Source organism: Ixodes scapularis, unplaced genomic scaffold, assembly GCF_016920785.2.
Source record: "Ixodes scapularis isolate PalLabHiFi unplaced genomic scaffold, ASM1692078v2 PGA_scaffold9__187_contigs__length_104089568, whole genome shotgun sequence".
NCBI lineage: Eukaryota > Metazoa > Arthropoda > Arachnida > Ixodida > Ixodidae > Ixodes > Ixodes scapularis.
Window position 1 is genome coordinate 85,345,718 of NW_024609884.1, and position 20,637 is coordinate 85,366,354.

A 20,637-nucleotide genomic window follows, 5' to 3' on the forward strand; every position below is an offset into this window, starting at 1 on the left:
TGGAACGCCATTCCGTACAACACTGGTTGAGAAGGAAAATATCAGGGTTAGGAGCGTCTTCGACGTTTGTCTTGATTGTGGTTGCCTGCAGGGCGCTGTTGAGGAGGCTCTCGAAGCTGGACTCTTCTGATTTGTCTTCCCTCAGGGCGTCCCTGAACCTGTCCCAGTGAACCGTCTTGGCTACTCGTTTCTTTGTCATGTTCTTGACCTTCTTTGTGGGCGAGAACTCGAAGAGGATAGGGAAGTGATCACTACCCCATGGGTCCAGGAGACACTTCCATTTTCGATGTTTATCTACAGATTTGCCGTCCATGATAGATCTGGTGTCGTCCTTTTGTCCGGCTCCTCCCAGTCTTGTCTTGGTTGCTTTGTTGTTTGCCAATTGCAAACAGAATGTTTGCATCTCACCTATTAGATCTTCCGCTCCTGTCGAAGACTGTGCGTAGCCCCACGTTTGGTGTTGGAGGTTGAAGTCTCCGCCGTAGTGCTTCTGCAATCGGGGGTCTAGATCGTGCAGGTGAGCGATCCATCCCTGGTTTCTTGCATGCGTCTTGTCTCTAAGCGGTCTGTAGTAGATGGACACAAAAATGTGGTTCGTCTTCTGAACCTTTGCGCGAACTGCAACCACTTCTTGTTTTCATCACAGTACGGAGTAAGGTCGACCTGGTGTTGATACCACTCGCTCCTTGCGTAGACGATAGCTTTTCCTCGGAGGGAAGCCGAGGGGCCTGGGCGCTTGGATGTGATTGATGGACTGGAGTAGGCCGTGTAGCCGCTAAAGTTGATGCTTGACATGTTAGTTTCCTGAAGTAGCATTACGTCAAGACGTTCATTGGGCTTGTCCAGGAGTCGTATCCGAAGCTCCGCCGCCCGTTTGCGAAGCCCCGGACAATTCCGCTGGAGTACCTTAATCATTTTCCCATAAATAATTGGGCTGCGAATGCCCGTTGATGATTGGCGTATTCTCTGTACTTTTTCTTTTCCTCCTGTAGAGACTGGACGATGGTGTTGAGCCCGTTTAGCTCTACCTTGAGGAAGTTGCACGTGTTGTGCAATTCTTGTGCTTCTGCTGTTGGAGATGGTAACGGTGGTGGCGAGAGACCCTGCTTGACCTTGTTGGCCCATAGGTTCTCACTGGGCGGCACTGGGGTCTTGACGGCTCTGTTTGCTATCTCCTGTTGTTGTTGCAGATTCTGCTGTTCTCTGAAACTGTTGATGTCTCTCCGCACGCGTTTGTTGGTTTCCTGCCATGTGGGGCATTTGCGGTCGGTTCCGAGGTGGCCCTTCTTACATCCCTGGAAGTAGGGAGTAGTGTTGGTGCACTCAGGTCCCTGGGTCAGGTCTTTTGGTCTTGGATGGTCGGTTCCGCATATAGGGCATACTTCCGTATTCGGGCATATACCGAACTTGTGTCTTAGACGGTAGCGGTGCCCGCAGGTTACGGCTTTTGGTTTGAAAGGGGATACCCGCATGTACCTCTTGCCGTAAAGAACGGATTGAGGCTCTTCTCTCCGTCGAACGTGAGGACCGCCGTGTTTGACTTGCCAAGTCTTGGAGCGGCCACCACGTGAGGCTTTTCCGACTCAATTTCCGAGTTGAGGACGTCATCTTGCGGGTCCTCTTTCTGGGGAAATATGTCATAAATGACACCCTTGCTGTGTGTATTCCCATAACTCCTGAAGACTTGTATGGGGTTTTTTCTTTTCTCTTCACTGCCGATCTCTGTGATCTGCCCAAGAGTCTCGGCTAACTCTTTTAAATCTGTGCGGACCGAAATCGTGTTAGCCTTTTTTATAAGATGCATTGTGAAGGCGGTAGACATGTGAGTGCCCGTGAGGTGCATTTTGAGTATTGGAAGTAGGGGCTTGATCGAGATTTGTGATCGCGTCAAACGGATCTTATACAGTCAAACCTCATTATATCGAACACGGATATATAGAATTATTGCTTATATCGAATCGTTGTTTAACTGTCATAAGAATCACATGCATTTTAAATTTTTTATAGCAAACTCGGCCGATTAAAAAATGAATATATCGAACTCCGCAGCGCCCGAAAGCGTGCGCTCCGGAGACAGGCGGCAGACTTTCCCGCAACACATCAAGGGTTTACGGCGGGCTTTCCCGCGACACATTGGAGGATATCGGTAGCGCAGCAGGCGTTCGCGACTTTTAGAAGCGCATGTCTGCGTAAAGCTTTATGCCTATGGTGCCGGGAGCGCCATCCAGACTCGGCGGCATTCGGGCTCAGTCAGCTCAGTCACGCTTGTTGCGTAGCTAGTTTCGTTCTTCCTACGTTGCGTCAACCGTGCGTGGCGTACTAATGACATCAAACGCAAAGAAACGTACGTCGTTGGCGTTTGCGACGGAGCTTGAAATCGTCCGCCGTGTTGAAAAAGAAGAAAAGAAGTCCAGCGTTGCCGTAGCGTACAACATACCGCGAAGCACTGTGAGCACGCTGCTGAAGACGAAAGGTGACATCAAATCGAAGGCTGAACACAGCAAGCACTTCGACGCACGCCGTGCTCGGACACCGGCCTTCGAAAACGTGGAAAGATCACTTCACAAGTGGTTTATGGACGCGAGGGCTCGGAACATTCCAGTGTCGGGTCCAATGTTTCAACAGAAAGCAAAGGACTTGCTTTCTGTTCCGAGGAAGATTTGAAGAACCAGCTCTCAACAAACCATGGAGCGAATTTTCACATTTTGTGGGTGCTGTACCCCACAGCATGACCATCAACGATTGTGTCGGTGATGATGAAGCGGGGACCACGGCCGAACTAACCGATGTGGAAATCGCCGCAGAGGTCACCCGCCAGCTGGTTCCAGAAGAGATGGCTACCGAACCTGTCCCTTCAAACGCCGAGGACCTCGCTCCGCTCCCGACTTCGGACGAAGCTGTGGCCGCTTTGACGCTTTTACGCCGCTACTGTAGCGCAATCGACGGTAGTGGTCTGGAGCTGGTGGACTGTTTAGAGACCGTGGAGAGGGCTGTAATAAGGCATGCGATCAACTCCAAGAAGCAGTCTACGCTGCGGCAGTTCTTTTCGCCGGAATAAATAGACCACCTTAACGCTTCACGTGAGTAGTCATTTTTGCCGCTAGCTTTTTAGGGATTAAATCGCGCTGGACTTTCACGCGTTTTTGGTGCGATTTTGTATATCGAATTTTGGTTATATCGAATTATTTCACGGTCCTCGCACTGTTCGGTATAACGAGGTTCGACTGTACTCGTACTGCCAGCGCCGGATTGGCTTGGCTTACTCGGAAGTTTGCTGTGTCGGGTCCCCTCGGACCCGTTTCCTTTTCTTTTTATACGTCACCTGGGTCCAACCAACCGTGTAATCAGGTTCCTCTTGTGTAGCAGCTGGCACCTCTCTGACCGCGTTCGTTGGTGGTGCCAGTGTCACCGCAGGTATCGAACTGGCGCGCTTGTTTTCCACTGCATGCGGCGTTGTGTCTGGTATGGGTGTGGTGCCGACTGTGGCTGGCGCTTCTTGCGTTTTTTTTGTACCTAGAGGGTTTATCGGAGCTTTCTTTGAAGCTGATTTCTTCTTCTTCGGTTTGGTTAATACAATTTCGTGGGTTTCTCCAAGAATGACCTTGAATATGTCTAAATGGTTCTCTCTCGGGACACTCGCGAGAAGAGACCTTAAAGGAGCTGTGCAACGATATTCAATTGGAATGTTTTTCTCTCTACACGAGCTTAATGGCACACCTGGGACTCAAGGATGCTCACACGCAACGCCATTGTCAAAGAAACTCCTATGTTGCGGTGTAATTTCAAGGACAAAAGCGATCATTTTCATTCAATCTCTCCTTTGCAAAATTTGATGACGTAACTCGGGGATCGCAGTACACCCAAGTGACGATATTTGAATGCGGTTCATAGATTGGACCCGAGCATTGCGTGGGCACTCGACTTGGGCTCGTGACAATTGCTAGCTCGAGGAGCATTCGGGTTGTGAGCCGTGTCCAATCGCTGCAACGATGACAACAGCCGAGCCATAACAACGTCTGGAACTCAGCGCGTGTCCTGCGCTTTGCCAACCCCAGCGCGTGGCTATGATCAACACTGGCGGCATATAATCGGCTCCAGATCACGTGGCCGCTTGTTCTGGGTGCGAGTTGAGGGGGTGAACGCTGCTCGTTTTTCTTTAATTTTTTTCTGGGACTTCTATTGCGTGGGGTGAAAAACGAACGCCTGTTTCATAGGTCATTAACGTTAGGGATCCGTTTTAAGCGGTATTTGCGCAAAGTACAAAAATTGTTGCATCGCTCCTTTAAAGCTTGTTCAACTGAAAAAGCCGTGTTTGGAATTGTGGAGGGCTCACCGATGCATACAACGACGGGGCACTCCATCGTTGGCTTTTTCAGTGTCCGAGTGGCAAGACTTGCCGGTCCCGTCTCGATAGGGCCGGTTTCGGCGTTGCTCGCAATCTTGTCCATGGCTTCTGGCTGACTGCTTACATCGGCGGCTGGAACGTTGCTCGAAGTAGTGGGCCGTTCTTCTGGTCCTCCTGGTAAGAAAAACCCTCCAGGAAGGCCGAACAATGAGCCCGAAATTGGCAACTCGGTGCTGGTCATTTCGCTCGGGGAGCTCAGAAAATCGCGTCCGATCTCGTCGTAGCTTCTTCTTTCTCCAGGTTTCTTCACTGGTTTCCTTTGCTTGTGTTATAATTTTGTTTCAATCAGTAATGTAAAAGAAGACAAATATGTAATTTTGGGTTCATTAATGTATAAATATTCGCTTATTTTATTACTTTAGGTTTAATCTAAATTACTGTTCCAAACTGCTTTTTGTTTCTTAGTATTCTAGGGCTAAACTTTCGTGAGAATGGACTTTAATATTTTCCTTCCATTAGGTTATTATGTAGCCATAGTGGTTTATGGTCCGCTCAGTGATAGTGTCGCTTTATTTCCAGAGGTATACTTTCCCCTGTATTTCCTCCAATACACCTCTAAGTAATTCAAGACGAAGTCATATTCAGGGTCTCGCCTTGTTCACTCTATATATATAACAACCAACTCTATATATTCCACAACAATGATTGGCGGTACTTGAAGCGTCAATTTTATCAAGTGACTTTACCGCCAAAGTTCCTCGATAAAATTTACGCTTACAGGTACCGCCAACCACCGCGCAAGAGACGTGCCACGAACCGGTCCTCCGCCTCCATTCGCTTCCAAGTTAGGTTGTATTAGAACTGGGAGGTGTGCCGACCGCGTCGGGCTCTCCATAGGAGCTGGGTGTCGTGTGGCCCAATTCTGCCGCAGGGGTCTGGAGTGACGCTGCCTGTCGCAGCGGGGCCAGGAGGCCGGTCGGGCAGCGTTTAGCGATTCTGCGTTAGGACGGGTTGGTGTGACTATTTCTTCTTGTTTTGCGTTATGTGTGAAGCGATACAATATTCTGTGACTTCTAGCTATGCCGAAAAGACAAAGGACGCACAACGGTGTCAAATACTGTGAAGAAAAAACAAAGCGGTGGTGTTTTGTGCCGGGGTGCAACATGGGCTACAACACATGCATGCTAGGAGAAACACTCGTGTTTTTTTTTCGGACGCCGAGCGATGCGTCTCTGTTCGCGGAATGAGATCGTCTGATTTATTTATTTATTTATTGTACATACCCTCAAGCGCCGAAGCATTGTAGAGGGGAGGGGCAAAGCAAAAATAAAACAAACTGACAAAACAATAAAAAACAAACAACAAGAAATTGAAATATCAAAAACACACAGCCATTGGCAAAAGCGGCAAGCAATATATTTTACGGAAAAAAATAAACAAAATAAAATGACTCATGTTGGCTCACCAAACAGAAATGTAGACAAAGATTGGCGAAAAAGAGAATAATCAGGTGTAGTTGCGATATCTGCTGGAAGGTGGTTCCAGTCGTTTGATGTATGCGGGATAAATGAATAAAAAAAAGTGTTTGTTTGGCAACGTGTTAATCCAACTTTATTCCGATGGTCCAGACGGGAAGAGTAATAGCTAGGCAATGTAAAGAAATGGTCTCGCAGCGACTGATGATGATACACTTTATGAAACAGGCAAAGTCGAAAAAACTTTCTGCGCAATGACAAAGAGGGTAACAATAAACTGGATTTCATTGATGATATGCTAGCTGTTCGATTATAATTAGACAGAATGAAACGAACGGCGTTATTTTGAACTAGTTCGAGAGCTTTATGCAGAAACGTGTGGTTAGGATCCCAAATAGAGGCTGCGTATTCCAATTTTGACCGTACAAGAGTGTTATAAAGAAGAAGTTTTAAGTTAACTGGGGCCGTTCTGAAGTTTCGTCGTAAGTATCCTAACATGCGGTTAGCGTTGGCGATTATTATATCAATATGAGGCTTCCAGGTTAATGTCGACGATATAGTAACACCCAGATAACGGTATGAGTTTACAGATTCAAGTTGAATGTCGGTTAGTGTATATTTTGAAGGGCGTGCGCCTTGCCGGGAAACGCGCATTAGTTTGCATTTGTTAGGGTTTAATTCCATACGCTATTTTTTGCACCAAAGAGTAATATTATTTAAATCAGATTGCAAAATGCGTACGTCATCATCATCATGAACTTCCCGATAAATTACACAGTCATCTGCATATAAATGCATGGAGGAAGAAACACAACTTGGTAAATCATTAATGAATATTAGAAAAAGAAGCGGGCCTAAAACTGAACCTTGGGGTACGCCCGATACAACATCAGTCAGGGATGAATTAACGCCATTTAGAGTTACATATTGTGAGCGGTTGGTTAGAAAGCATTCCAGCCAGGTTAACAAGTTAGGATCTAGGCTTAATGAAGAAAGTTTAAGCATTAGTAACTTATGATTAACCTTGTCGAATGCTTTAGAAAAATCGAGAAAAATACAGTCAGCCTGATGGTTTTTGTCCAGTATAGCATGCAAACAATGGGTGAAATGAAGCAGCTGCGTTTCACAAGAAAATGAGCGACGGAAACCATGTTGAGCAGGAGCGAAAAATGAATTGGATTCTAAGTAATTGAAAATATGAGAGTACAAAATGTGCTCCATTATTTTACAAGGAATACTTGTTAGTGAAATGGGTCGATAATTTAATGGAGAATGCTTGTTACCGGACTTATGCAGTGGAACCACCTTCGCAGTTTTCCATTCTATTGGGAGCGTTCCACACTCAAGAGATTGCTGGAAAATTTTGGCCAAAAAAAAGGATGAGTACATTTTAGTTTGTCTTAGAAATTTTGAGTTAATATTATCGCTTCCACATGACGATGATACTTTCAAAGAATCAATTAACTTTACAATTCCAGTAGGTTCCATGGAAATTGGAAACATAGGGCTAAACTCACAACGTGGAACGTCATACGATACATTTCCATCAGCTACAGAAAAACTATTTGAAAAAACATTATTAAACACTGATGGATATTCTGCTGGAGGGATTAACGCCCCAGACTCATCGCTAAGAGAAATTAAGCCGTCGTCATTTATATTAACAGTCTTCCAGAACTTTTTGGGGTCATTCAACAATAGACACGGTAAAGTGTTCTTAAAAAAATTCTCTTTGACGTCAGATACAGCTCGGGAATATTCGACCTCAGCTGCAAAGTATGCTTCCCACCTATCAATCGTGTTACGTTGTTTAGCTGAACGAAAAAGTCGCTGTTTTTTATTGGAAAGACGTTTTAGGGTGTTAGTATACCAAGGTGCTTTAGCATCAGATTGAATACGCCTGACGGGTACATGCGCATCAATCAGTTCGTTTACTTTTAAACAAAATAATCTCCAATTTTCCTGCACGCTTCGCTGATCAAATTCTGGCAGATATGTGTCCAGATAGCTGCACAGTTTTCCATTAATAAGATCAAAATTGGCTTTATTGTAATCAGAAATAAGCTTTACTTTTTTACTATTGATTGGGGGAGCAACTTTGAGATCAAAATTTAACAACGAGTGATCACTTAAGCCTGGAAGATACGTATGGGAAGATAGAAGGTCAGGGTGTGTGGACAGAATTAAATCAAGTGTGTTCGCTGTATCATTGACATACCTTGTTGGTTTCATTACCAGTTGTGTCAAATTAAAACACGCACACAGATCCAAAAAAAGTTGACTCTGAGTTGAAACACGTTGAAAAGAAGGTGGGTCAGACCACATGATATCAGGAAAATTAAAATCTCCTAATAAAAAAATAGGAGAACTGGGATACTGACAAACAATAGAATTCATAACGTCATGTAAATCATCAATAAATGTCACTGCGCTGTTTGGGGGGCGGTAGCAGACGCCCAATAAAATTCTTGTGTTATTTAAAGTGATACAAGCCCAAACAATTTCTAGATTGGAAGGAACATCTACGCAAAATGAAGGTATGCTCTGTGATACGGCTATGAGTGTGCCACCCCCATGTCTACCATCTCTGTCAAAACGATATACATTATATGTTTTATCTCCTTGGAAAATTTCAGAGCTGCAGACATGTTTACTAAGCCATGTTTCCGTAAGAAAGATTAGGTCTGCGTTCGTTGAGCTGACAACAGAGTTAAGCTGATCTCGTTTATTCATAACACTTCTTATGTTAGTAAACGTAACTGAAACAGATGGAAAGAAAGTAACATGTTCGCCACCACTTCCTGCACGTAGCTATGACGCTTCTGACAGTGTCTGCGAATTCGAAGATGTCGCTGCCTGATTTTTACGAGCACGGGTGGAATACGCTTGTTCATTTGAACGTACTCGGTCACGGTCGCCCGGAATAGATTTGGCCACTCTTTCGCGTGTGTGTTCGGGCAGCCTGTCACCGTCCCTACCTCTTCCGGACTGGGAAGTGCTAGCAAGATGATCTTGTGCGTCGTTCACGTCATCAATCCCAGAGCCCGTAAGCTTACATCTTCGACAATTTACGTCATCCCACACATACACGTCCTGATTAATAACCAACTTATCATACTTAAGATATACTTTATCTTCGGGTTTTCTTTTATCTTTAACTGTAGCGAAAGCTTTTAAGCGAAAAATCTTCCGAGACTGAAATTTTCGTTCCCTTAAATTTCCTTGAGTTTCTTAGCAGCTCCATTTTTTCGTTAAAGTCAAACAAACGCAAAATTATAGGGCGAGTTTTGTTTGGTGTCTTTTTACCCAAGCGATGGATACGTTCGAGGCTGCTGACCATAATGCCCAGCTTTTCCTCAAATATTCCCGACAAGACAAATTCCCGGAGAGAACTTGGCGTTTCAGTTTCACGTTCATTTACCCCGTATACAATCAAATTATTCCGTCGACTGCGGTTTTCGAGATGCCAAGGAAAAAGAAGAAAAAGAAAACTAATGAAGATAAAAAAGAGTCGCCTGTGTGTCATGTCAAAGAATACAACTTTCTCCAAGTGGGATTTCTCTTCAATAAAGACAGGGGTTAAAGTTGCTCCATTTAGCTTGCCAGTCTTTGCGTTTATTTTCAAAATATACGTACTCACTAGATCAAATCAATTGAGATTTTTCTGGTCTATAAGCTTTTCCTGAGTATGCAAAAGTCAAGAAAAGCTATTTTCATTAATTCATGCTACAAAAAAAAGATGTAATAACACCAGAACAAAAATTAGGTATTTAAAGGCCTGCAAAATGTACAGCTCATAAAAAGGTAATTAAAAAAGCTTTGACACTAAAGTTGACAGGAAGGCATCTCATATCATATCATACTCGAAATTGGCTTTCTTAATAATACTGGCATGTTCAAGTTCATGTTCATGGCCCTCAAGCGCATTCCTAGGAATGTATTACATGAGGTAAAGTGCGAAAAAACAAAGTCTCAAACACTTTTGCAACATACTAAGAAAGTTTACAAATATTGTCACGAATGAAGGCAACGAGAAGATAAACAGTGAACTGAAAAAAAAGTTCAATCGCTAACTTGTGCCAAACTAAATGAAGGACGAGCGTCGAGACAGCAGAAAAGCGAGCATCGATTTGGCGGCGTAACAGCAAGCGAGAGTAAGACTGACTAGACAAGGTCACATGCAGATCCTTGTCTAGTGTGCTTCGACATCGCGAAAATTTGGCCCAGAAGGCTCGAGCATCGAGCGTTCGGGGTGAATGAACAGGCACTTTTGAGAACAAGACAAAATGATAAAAGTTACGCCCCGAGTAAGAATCAGTGCGAATCTTCTAGAATTCCGTGACCGAGCGCTGTTTGTTCGGACCTGCGCACGGCATTATCCCCCCCCCCCCCCCCTCCTTTTTTTTAAAAAGCGCACTGTCCCGATGCAACGCAAAAAGAAAACAAAACGGCCAAAAACATTACAGTGAGACGAAATAGACATGCAGCGTCACAATCCTAACGCGCGTAGAACGCCGAGTTAAACTACGTGGACCACTTCGGGTCGTGGCTGGCGGCATTCTGATGGTCGGGTTCCGTCGGGGAGCACCTCGTAGTTCAAGTCCCCAAGGCGGCGAATGACCTTGTAGGGCCCAAAGTAGCGTATTAAGTTTCTCGCTGAGGCCGCGGCGGCGAATGGGTGTCCACACTCTCACCCTGTCTCCGGGTTGAAACTCCACGTCGCGGCGGCGAAAGTTGTACTGGCCAGCTTCGACACGTTGTTGCTCCTTTATCCGAAGGCGGGCTAGCTGACGTACTTCTTCTGCCCGTTGGGTGACCCGCTGGGCATCGTCAGTGCCGTCGTTTGTCATGTCGTGGGGCAGCATGGCGTCGACCACCGTTGTCACCTTTCCGTGCACCAGCTGAAAAGGTGTAATCCCAGTGGTTTCTTGAACCACCGTTGTACGCAAACGTGACGTAGCGCAACTTCCATCCTACGTCTTGTTTACCTCGTCCACGTACATCGAGATCATCTCGGCGATTGTCTTATTTAATCCCTCTGTCAGCCCGTTTGTCTGCGGGTGCTATGCCGTTGCTCGACGGTGGTCGGTGTGGCTGAGGTGGAGTATCTCTTGTGTCAGTTGCGCCATGAATGATGAGGCTCGGTCCGTAATCAGGACTTGGGAGCGCCGTGTCGGAGGACGATAGACTCAACGAATAACATGGCTACTTCCAAAGCTGTTCCCGACGGGAGTGCTCTTGTCTCGGTGTACCGGGTGAGATAATCAGTGGCCATGATTATCCAACGGTTTCCCTGCGTCGATGGAGAGAAAGGTCCAAGTAGATCCATTCCCATCTGCTGGAACGGTGCAGTCGGGAGCGCGATCGGCTGCAGGAGGCCTGCGGCTTTGTCGGTGGTCTCTTCCGTCGCTGGCACTCGTGGCACGATCGTGTGCAGAGGTGGGAAGTCTTCGGGAGCCTGGGCCAGTAGTACTTCTTTCGGATCCTTGCGAGAGTTCTGCTCTAGCCTAGGTGACCAGATTTCGGGTCGTCATGGCAGGCTTGGAGGATCTCTTCTCGAAGGCCTGTAGGGATTAACAGGAGCCACGTCGAGTTGCTGTCCTCGAAGTTCTCTTTGTACACGGACGGACGGACAGCGAATGTTGCTAGGGCACGTGAAAAGGCTCGGAGAATCGTTCCCCCTTGTCTCTCCACGTAATAGATCAGTGTGCGAAGTTCAGGATCGTCCCGTTGGAGCGCTGCCATGCCGTTAACACTTTAGTTAACGCTCTTTGCGCGAAGAAAGCCATCGTCGTCCTCGTCTTTGGCGCAGCCGGTAGCTAACTCGACGAGGGCTCTGGACAGGCCGTCGGCGTCGCTGTGTTTGCAGCCTGAATCGTAGACCACGGTCACCTCGTACTCTTGCAGTCTAGGCTCCATCGAGCGAGGCGCCCCGATGGGTCCTTTAGGCTCGCTAACCAGCATAGCGAGTGGTGGTCGGTGACCACTCAAGGGCTCCCGTATAAGTATGGTCGGAATTTCGTGATGCGATCCAGACGACGGCCAGACATTCCTTCAAGGCCGCCGAGTAATTTCGTTGCGCGTTCGACAACATCCGACTACAGCGTAGGGGCGTAGGCTATCATGCGCTCTGTACCCTCTTGTCGTTGGACCAGTAACGCTCAAGTCCTTTATTGCTGGCGTCTTTGTGATCTTCCGTTTCGGGTGATTGGTCGAAGTGGCCGAGAATCGGTGGAGACCGGAGTCGTCGCTTTACTCTCTAAGAAATGCTTGCGCGTCTACTTACCCACAAAACACTCGAAGAGCCAGTCTCTGCGATCTACGAAATCGGCTCAGCGAATGATGAGGCGAAACATCTGTTTTGACCCAAAAATGAAGTCTGCGCTGTGGCATTGCGCAATGCAAGCATGACGCTTTGCATTGCGTAATGACACAGCACAGACTTCATTTTGATGTGTAAGCGGATGTTCCGCCCCATTATTCGCTGAGCCGATTTCATAGATCACAGAGATTGGCTATTTGTGTGTTTTGCGGGTAAGGAGACAAGCAGGCATTTCTTAGAGTGTAGCTCGTTCAATGCCCGGTTGTTGTTCTCCCCATTTGAAGTTTACGGCTTCTTTCGTGAGGTGCGTGAGTGGCACAGAAAGCTTGGTGAAATTCCGAACGAACCGTCGGTAGTTTACGCGCAAAGTCCCAGGAATATTCGGACGGCCTTTTTGTTGGTTGGCGGAGAAAATTCCCCTATATGCCGCGAGTCTTCTCAGTGTCAGGACGAACACCTTCGTTGCTCACAACGTGACCTAGGAGCTTCAGTTCGCCGTAGGCGAGGCACTTCGTCGGCTTGAGGGTTAGTCCCGAAGGCGTCGCAGGCGCTCGTCAAAGTTGGCCGAGAATACCACGACGTCGTTGAGGTAAACGAGACAGCTCTGCCATTTGAGGCTATGCCAGTACGGTGTTCATTACGCGCTGAAAAGTTGCCTGCGCCGTGCACAGTCCGATGGGCATCACCTTGAACTCGTACAGTCCATCGGGCGTGACGAAGGCAGTTTTCTCTCGGTCCTGTTCGTCGACTTCGATCTGCCAGTAGCCACTCTTCAGGTCCATCGACGAAAAGTATTGGGAGTGGCGCAGCCGGTCCAGTGTGTCGTCGAGCGAGGGAGCGGATACACTTCTTTCTTCGTCGCCGTATTGAGCCGCCGGTAATCTACACAGAATCGAAGCGTTCCGTCCTTCTTTTTCACCAGTACGTCTGGAGAGGCCCACGGGCTGCTTGACGGCTGGCTGATGTCGTCGTTGAGCATTTCTTGGGCTTATTCATAAGTGGCCTCTCTTTCCTTTGGGAAGACTCGGCACGGCGGCCGATGCACAGGGAGCGCATCCTCGTTGGTAACGATGCGATGTTTCGCAACTGTTTTTTGGCGCACTTCGGACGTTGTCGCAAAGCAGTCGTTGAATTCGGCGACAAGGTCTCTGAGCTCTCGTCGTTCCGTGGCACTAAGCTTGGCGTTAACGTCGAGCTGCGGTGGCGCTGTACTGTACGGCTGAGATGGCGAGGGTTCATTGGAGATCACGGCGATCTCGGCGGCGTCCCTTAGTTCCTCGACGTGGCCTACAGCGGCACCTTTCGTGAGGTGCTGCGCCTTGTGTCGAAAGTTCGTCACGAGTAACACAGCGCGTCCATCCTGCAGCTCTGTTACGCGCCTTGCGACGCCTCCTTCTCTTCCGAGAAGCAGCTGGACGTTGCCTTCAAGAAGAACTTCCCCGCAGGCGACGGCATCGGTCACGACGGGCACAAGAACACTCGACCGCGGCGGCAGGTTCACGTGGTCCGCAAGGACTCGGATGCAGGCTGGCGTCGTTTTTGAAGCCTCCGGAGGTAGGACGGGCTTCCGCAGCGTCAACCTGTTTGCTCCAAGGTTTATCACGGTACCGTACTCACACAGGAAGTCCATGCCAAGGATGACGTATCTCACACAGTCCTGAAGGACAACAAACTTGACTGGACTGGTCTCACCATGAGTTTCGACGCGAGCAGTGCACCTCCCAACAGGCGTGATGAGGAGTCTTCCGGCGGTGCGTATTTGCGGGCCGTCGCAGGGCATCGTGACTTTCCGAAGGCGGCGAGAGAGCTTCCCACTCAACACTGAGCAATCTGCTCCGGTGTCCACGAGTTTCGACACTTGACATCAAGCCATGTGACGTCATTTTCTCCACTAAATTTAGCGGGCAATGGGGTGGAGAGGAGTATAGGTGGAGTCGATGGGGTAGATGGGGTGGATAAGAGTGGAGAGCCCTGGAGGCAGAGCTCGAGAGGAAATGTCTGGAGGTTACTAGCGCTAAACCAAGAACGATATTTTAGTTGTACGTTTTTCTATATAGATGCCTATTCATGTTTATGTATTTAGTATTTCCTCACTTATATTCACATGTTTATTTTCCGGCCCTCGAGACTGTGACAGATCCCTAATCCGGCCCCTTAGCCGAAATGTTTGGAAAACCCTGGGCTAGACCATTGTGCTTTCGCGCAGTGAACCGTAGCACCGCTCAGGCAACCACCGAGCGACTACGGATGTCACACACGTTGCACACTCGTCCCCTTCTCTCCGCCATTCGAGCGTCGGCTCCGGCGAACACACATCCCGTAGATTGATTTACGAAATCACTGGTTCGCATTGAAACACGTTAACATTGCCCCCCGATACGTTTTCTACGAGCCCCAGCGATTCAAAATGTAAGCTGTCCCTTTACCACCATTTTCGTATAGGTGAGAAAGCTGTACTCCCTCGAACGCTCTAGCCTCCGTTTTTCTTGTGTTTTCATGGAGCTTGAAATTTTCAAACTTTCTCTCATAAAGAGATTCCTCTCATAACCAGAGCTTCAAGTCTGTAGTAAGTTGGAGTGCGGTAAATGATGAGGCAAGGGCCGTGGGATCTTATTAAATGCACCCCGAATCGATTCGAGTATACTTCTTGCCGCATCAAGAAAAAACAAAATTTTTCGCGCATTATTCGTGGGTTCCGCGAAGTATTTCTTGCATTATTTGATTGTGGAATGAAATAACGATGCTTTTGGCGCTTAAAACGTTTACGTCTTGATAAAATAACGTAGTTAATCTAAGATGCACCTACATATATCTTAATTTGACACACGAGGGGGGGAGTTAGTGGTGTTTTCTGACGAGCCGGACGTGTTTTTTCTTTGGTTCTTAGGGTGAATAGGGAGTAGTAAAGAGCTTAACAAAACCATGTAATCCCTCCGAATATTTTTCTTGCTTTAAGAGACATTTTACACCCATAATTCGGTAACGAAAGTGTTCTAGAGATTTACTCCTGTGGCAGCACCCATAGTTTGGATAATACATTATTCTTGATCGTATGATATGGTGCCGTAGATGAAGCACCGTTCGTTCTTGAAGGGTGTCACAAGGGTGCGGAAAATAGTTCCACGTAATGCCAACACCATTTTTGAAGGGTTTTCCACTGATATTCGCTTCGAGCAGCTTTCGCGTAGTTAGAAGTTGAACAATTATTGCCCGTGCTTTTTTTTTTTTTTTTTTTTTTTACTTTGCGATACGTTTCTTGAACTTAGGCGTGAAATATTCACGAGAGCAAAGCCTCTAACCGTTATAACTGCGGTCGTCTGCGAATGAGTGGGTAAATTGAATTGTCGAGTATAAGGCGGTGGAGAAATGAGCCGAGTCATGATTTCTCTTTCGTGCGTGATTCACTGCGTAGGAATTTGCGTTTCTGTACGTGTAGAGCTGCATGTGGGGCTTCTTGCTTGTAAACTTGTTGCTCGTAAAAATATACCTATGAGGCTGCTAATATAAATCTGATTATACCTTATTGCAGGGGTGGCCGAACCGCGGCTCGCGAGCCGCATGCGGCTCTTTGCTGGGCCAAGTGCGGCTAGCAAATCCCTCGTAAGGTGACCCCCCCCCCCCCCAGCCGCGCCTTTCCGCGTTTCCCCAGGAAAACAAAGAAAGGAATTCAGAATAAAGCACGGCTCGCAGTTTGGCAGCATTGTACCCCCATACGTACAGTCATACAGACTTGTGCCCCCATACGCAGAGTCAGACTCTGAACAAAATTTAAGTTCGTTCACCCCCCCTTTAGAAGTTTCGTGATTTCGTTTGCGGCTCTTAGGCCGGGTCAGCCTGGCCGCCCCTGCCTTATTGCAATATGCACTACTTATGATTGTGGTCTCAACTATACGCCGGAGCTGTGGAGGGGGTCTCAAACCACCCGTCAAAATCGCTGGGCGCTACGAGACACCCTTCGATTTTAAGCCCTGCGAGTTCCAACCAAGGCTACCGCAACCGAGGCTGCGCGCCATGTTCAGAGGCATCCCCTTGCATCCCGTCCGCCCTTTGCTCCCGATCCGCCGGGACGTCGTGCGTCGCCCCCTGGCGCCGCTCCTGCCTCGCGTGGGGAGCGCGCATGCCCGGCGATCAATCGGGCGGGCATGGCCACCTCCCTCGACGCCGCCGTCGGCCCAAGGAACGGCAGCAGATAGCGGCGGCCGGAACGTGAAGCGGCCCAGCGTCCACACAGACGTCTAGAGGTGAGCGGCATTTGCCTCGATAAGGTACAAGAAGTGACGCTGCGCGCGAGATCCGCCACTGCCGGGTCTAGGGCTATACGCGCGGACGGAGTCGCTACGCGCCGGGTTGTTCGCTTCCCTCGGGCGAGGCGTTGCGCCGGTGTCCATCCGAGTGTGAGGGGGGAGCTCGCCTTGGCGCTGCTTTGGCTGCGAGCCGGCAGCGCGGTTCTGGACTACGTGTCGACAGGGTTGCTCTTCCAACTTGGACGTCCGATTTGCTTGCGCGAACGCCAATCGCAACGTTTTTATGTGTGCGCGCTGTCAGTCGGGAGTTTCGGTTGGGGTGCCCTTTAGTTCGCCGTGGTGTTTTCTTTTCGGGGCTCGTTATTGGATAACTGATTTCATCGATAGACGCCGTCACTCCGATCCCGCGACAAAACGCTATCGATAACATTTCCTTCGATATGAAGTGGTGGCTTCACTGCTTCGCGCGAGTGTGCTGCAACGATGCATCCCTCTGCCGAGCCCGCAGCGTACAATTAACAGCGACACTGCTTTAATTATTTTCTTTTTCCTCGGTGGTTAGCGTTTTGTTCGAACTACTTCGCAATAGCAAATTAAGTAGGCTCACCAAAACTTTGAGTCTTGTTCGGGGTTACATGATCGAACGGAGATTTTGCGCTAGATAAGCTATGCCCAGTAAAAATGATTTGATTCCACAACCAGTTGATCGTTGCAACTATACAATTGTTAACGTTGTAGCACTAACTGCAGCGTAATCAAAGAAAGTGTTTCGTTCTAAAATGGTTGTGCTTCATACTCCTGTGTTTGTGCCTGTCTAATGTTTTTGTTGTTTTTGAAATCGTGTGCCTTCGGAACTAAACCATGAAATGGTATAAAAACATTCTGAAAACAATGTTAGCATATTAACACAACCTGAAAAATCAAGGACTGGACCCGTGACAAGATGAACTTACCTGCGAACTTGTATTTCACGATGCCAATCATCACATTAAATTTCCAAACATCAATTCGTCCTAGATTAATGCATATATTATCATTACGTTTGATCACTTAAATGCTTTCAAATACCTTCTAGTGTGAGATGTGTCCAGTAAAATGTGCAGAGCTATTAGGGCTCGTGCGCAATCGTAGCTCTAAAAATAATTTTAAGACTGCAATCGTCATTCTTTTTTTAATGGGATGGAGATACGAAACGCAATTTCGGTGCGCATGATCCCAGCTTTTGAACCAAAGGCTGTTTTGTGCTGGCTAGCAATTCCGGTTAGCCTATGCTGTTGTTGGAAGGACAAGTGCTGTTTCCAATTGACTCTTTTGTCGGATTACGTTGTCAGTCTACGAAGCTCTACGCATAACTTACTGCTCCGCGCGCAGTAGACTTTCCCTTTTTTAATCGACGACCTCTTCTCCCGAAAGTTTCGCTCAGGCTTGTATTTGTTTTGATTGACGTTTACGGCAACACATACTTTCTTTGCGACAGGCGTTTATGTTTTCGTGCTGGTTCGGAAATGTTGAGGACGCGACACGCGTGCGCACTCGTGTCACGCATGCTATTTAAAAATTATAAGTGATGTGCTGAAATTTTATACTCAAGTTTGATGCTGGGTGGATCGGTGGCCGAGTGGTCTGGCGCTCACCAGCTTGCCCATAACAAAAACGAACACGTTTGAGATATGTCCAAATACATTTAGAATGCATTTCAAAAATACCTCTTTTAATATGAAGTTTCTAAAAATATACGAGAAGTGTATTGATTAAATAGTTTGGCCTAGGGCGTTATAAACAAATGTTTATAAAGAGGCTGAAAAAATTATAGATCTAAGTAGACTCCTTGTACACTTCAGATATGTTGAAATAAATAAATTTAGTCTTAGTATGTTAGAAATTCATGTCGTACGCACTCCTCAGTATATCAAGTAAATACACTCAAAATATACTATGACTGTGATCAACACAGTAGTTAATGATATTTAGGCATTGAAATGTCTAAATAGCACTTAGTATTTTTTTAAATATTTTGAAAATACGTTTCTCTAAATATGAACTAAACGCATGTAAAATGGTTTTGAAACCCAAGTGGTCGGCTCTCGAGGCGTGATTGCTACGTCGCTGCTCTGCCTACACTGATGACATGTGCACTGCCATTCGAAACAAGTCTCTCCAGGCTGTACGCGGGATAAATAGACGAGTCCTTGTGCAATAGAGTGTCGTGACAACCTGGCAAGAGGAGTGCTCACCTCAAGAGGGGCGTAAGCAGCGGCGTAATGTCCGTCGACGCCCGCGTCGAGAACTAGGAAAAATATATTTGAAACACTTTTTAACACCCCAAACAAATATCTAATTAATTAATTATCAGGTGGACGCCATCTTATGGACGTCCTATTGCCTCACTATACTGCGAATTCCATAAATCGGCAAGCGCTGTTGCTGATATTTTCTCTTTTATAAATACTAAGATATTAAAGTCGCTTGAGCTTCTCCAAGTCCACAACCCCATCCATGTGTTGTGATCGTGGTGCACCGGTTCTTTATGAATGACAGCAATATAAACTAAACTTACGAATGAAAAAAATAATATATTCATTGCCCAGAAAAAAGTTCTCGCAACTCGCCAATATTTTTTTTTGGAAGGGTTGTGTACATGTAACGAAAACTGTAAAAATTCTTAATCAACGAAATTATACATGCCACGAAGATGCAAAAGTTCCCAAAACTAAATTTAAAAAAAAAAGACGCAAATTTAACATTTCAATTTATGATGTGTGTTATACGACGTAAAACAGAGGATCCTCAAACTTATCGGTTTGGTTTACTTTTGGGCCGGGCAGTTTTTTTGCAACTCCAAAAACTAGTCTTTGTGCAGCGGTCCTGTTCACTCGGTAATAACAGCAGAGTAGACGCTATCCGTGTTTTAGGCCAATCGTGTCTTCGGTTAGGGTCACTTATATACACTCTCCAAGCTGCCGATAGGGTAGAGCACGCCACCTGCCTAGAGGCTAAGGTCACGTAGATAGCACCCACTGCACTCTCAACTTTGGGACGAAGATGCAATAAGATACAAGTGAATAATCCTCTCTCCGGTGTGTTTTCAGCGCACACAGTTCGGTTCTTGAAGCAGCTCCGCTTTTCTACTACTCCTCCCTTTTTCTCTCTCTCCCTAAGCTGAAAGCGTAGTAGAAGGTGCGCACTCGCCGGACCAATCAACAGTAGACTTTTTATTGCTTGATTCCGCTCTCTGCCCACGGGTAACGGCAGGAGCGGGATCACGTGGTACAAGGTTGACGAATGGCTCAGCAGCGGCTCCCAATCCCTGAATGTCTGCTTGCCAGACATGTACGTAACGCGTTACAAGTAGCGAGTTATTTGTACACATCGCGACACTGTTAGCGCGAACACGACATCGGCGTATTTTCACATTTTACTTCTAAATAGTATTAGCGAGCACGAAGTTTTATCGCTTATATTATAGAACTAAATGAGCTCTTTCCGTAGCAATAGTAACATGGATGACATCCCTTGGTTTCAAAGAGAAAAACTGGAAAAACCAATGATCGCTTGTTCACGCTAACAGTGTCGCGCTCTGTACCTCGTTACTTTTTTTCGGTAACGAGTAACGTATTCAGTTACTTTTTTAAAAAAAGAAACGAGTAACGCATTTAGTTAGCTTTATAGAAAAGGAATGAGTAACGTATTTAGTCACTTTTAAGGCCAAGTAAGGAGTAACGTTTGAGGAGTATACGTGTGCTTCAACATTTAAACAGCCTCCTTTTATTTCTAGCCCGAGTATGCGTTTATTGCGACACAGGCAGATGGGCGACCCGGAAAACAACTCAACAGTATATGGCAGTATAGCAACTTTTATCGCTGAACACGCCAGTCGAACTCTACAGCTGACAATGTCCTTTACCCAGAGAACACGATAAAGTCTTTTGGTTGACCCGTCTAGAATCGTGTACAGACCGAACGTAAACCCTGAGGTTGCCAACGCGGGAAGGCACAGAATCTATTGTCAAGTTAGACCTTTAGAAGCAGAGAGAACAAACGAGAGGGCATACCAAATTCACCAGCTTTTCCTGTACCACAACACTGCCGTTCCTTTGAGTGCGTCAGTAGAACCACTCTTCAGCGTCGCCGGAGTTGTATTCGTCTGCTTCGTTGCAGGTTCGTCTGCTTCTTTCGCAGGGGTTGTGGTGAAGTCAGAACGCCGAGTTCTAATTGGTTAGGAATGAAGGATAGTGGGTAGACCTCAGGCAG

General features: G+C 46.9%; 1 pseudogene; it reads left to right on the forward strand.

Annotated features, from left to right (window-relative positions):
- Positions 1 to 2,728: 2,728 nt before the first annotated feature.
- The window catches only part of LOC121832930, a 64,666-nt pseudogene continuing 46,757 nt past the window's right edge, over positions 2,729 to 20,637 (forward strand).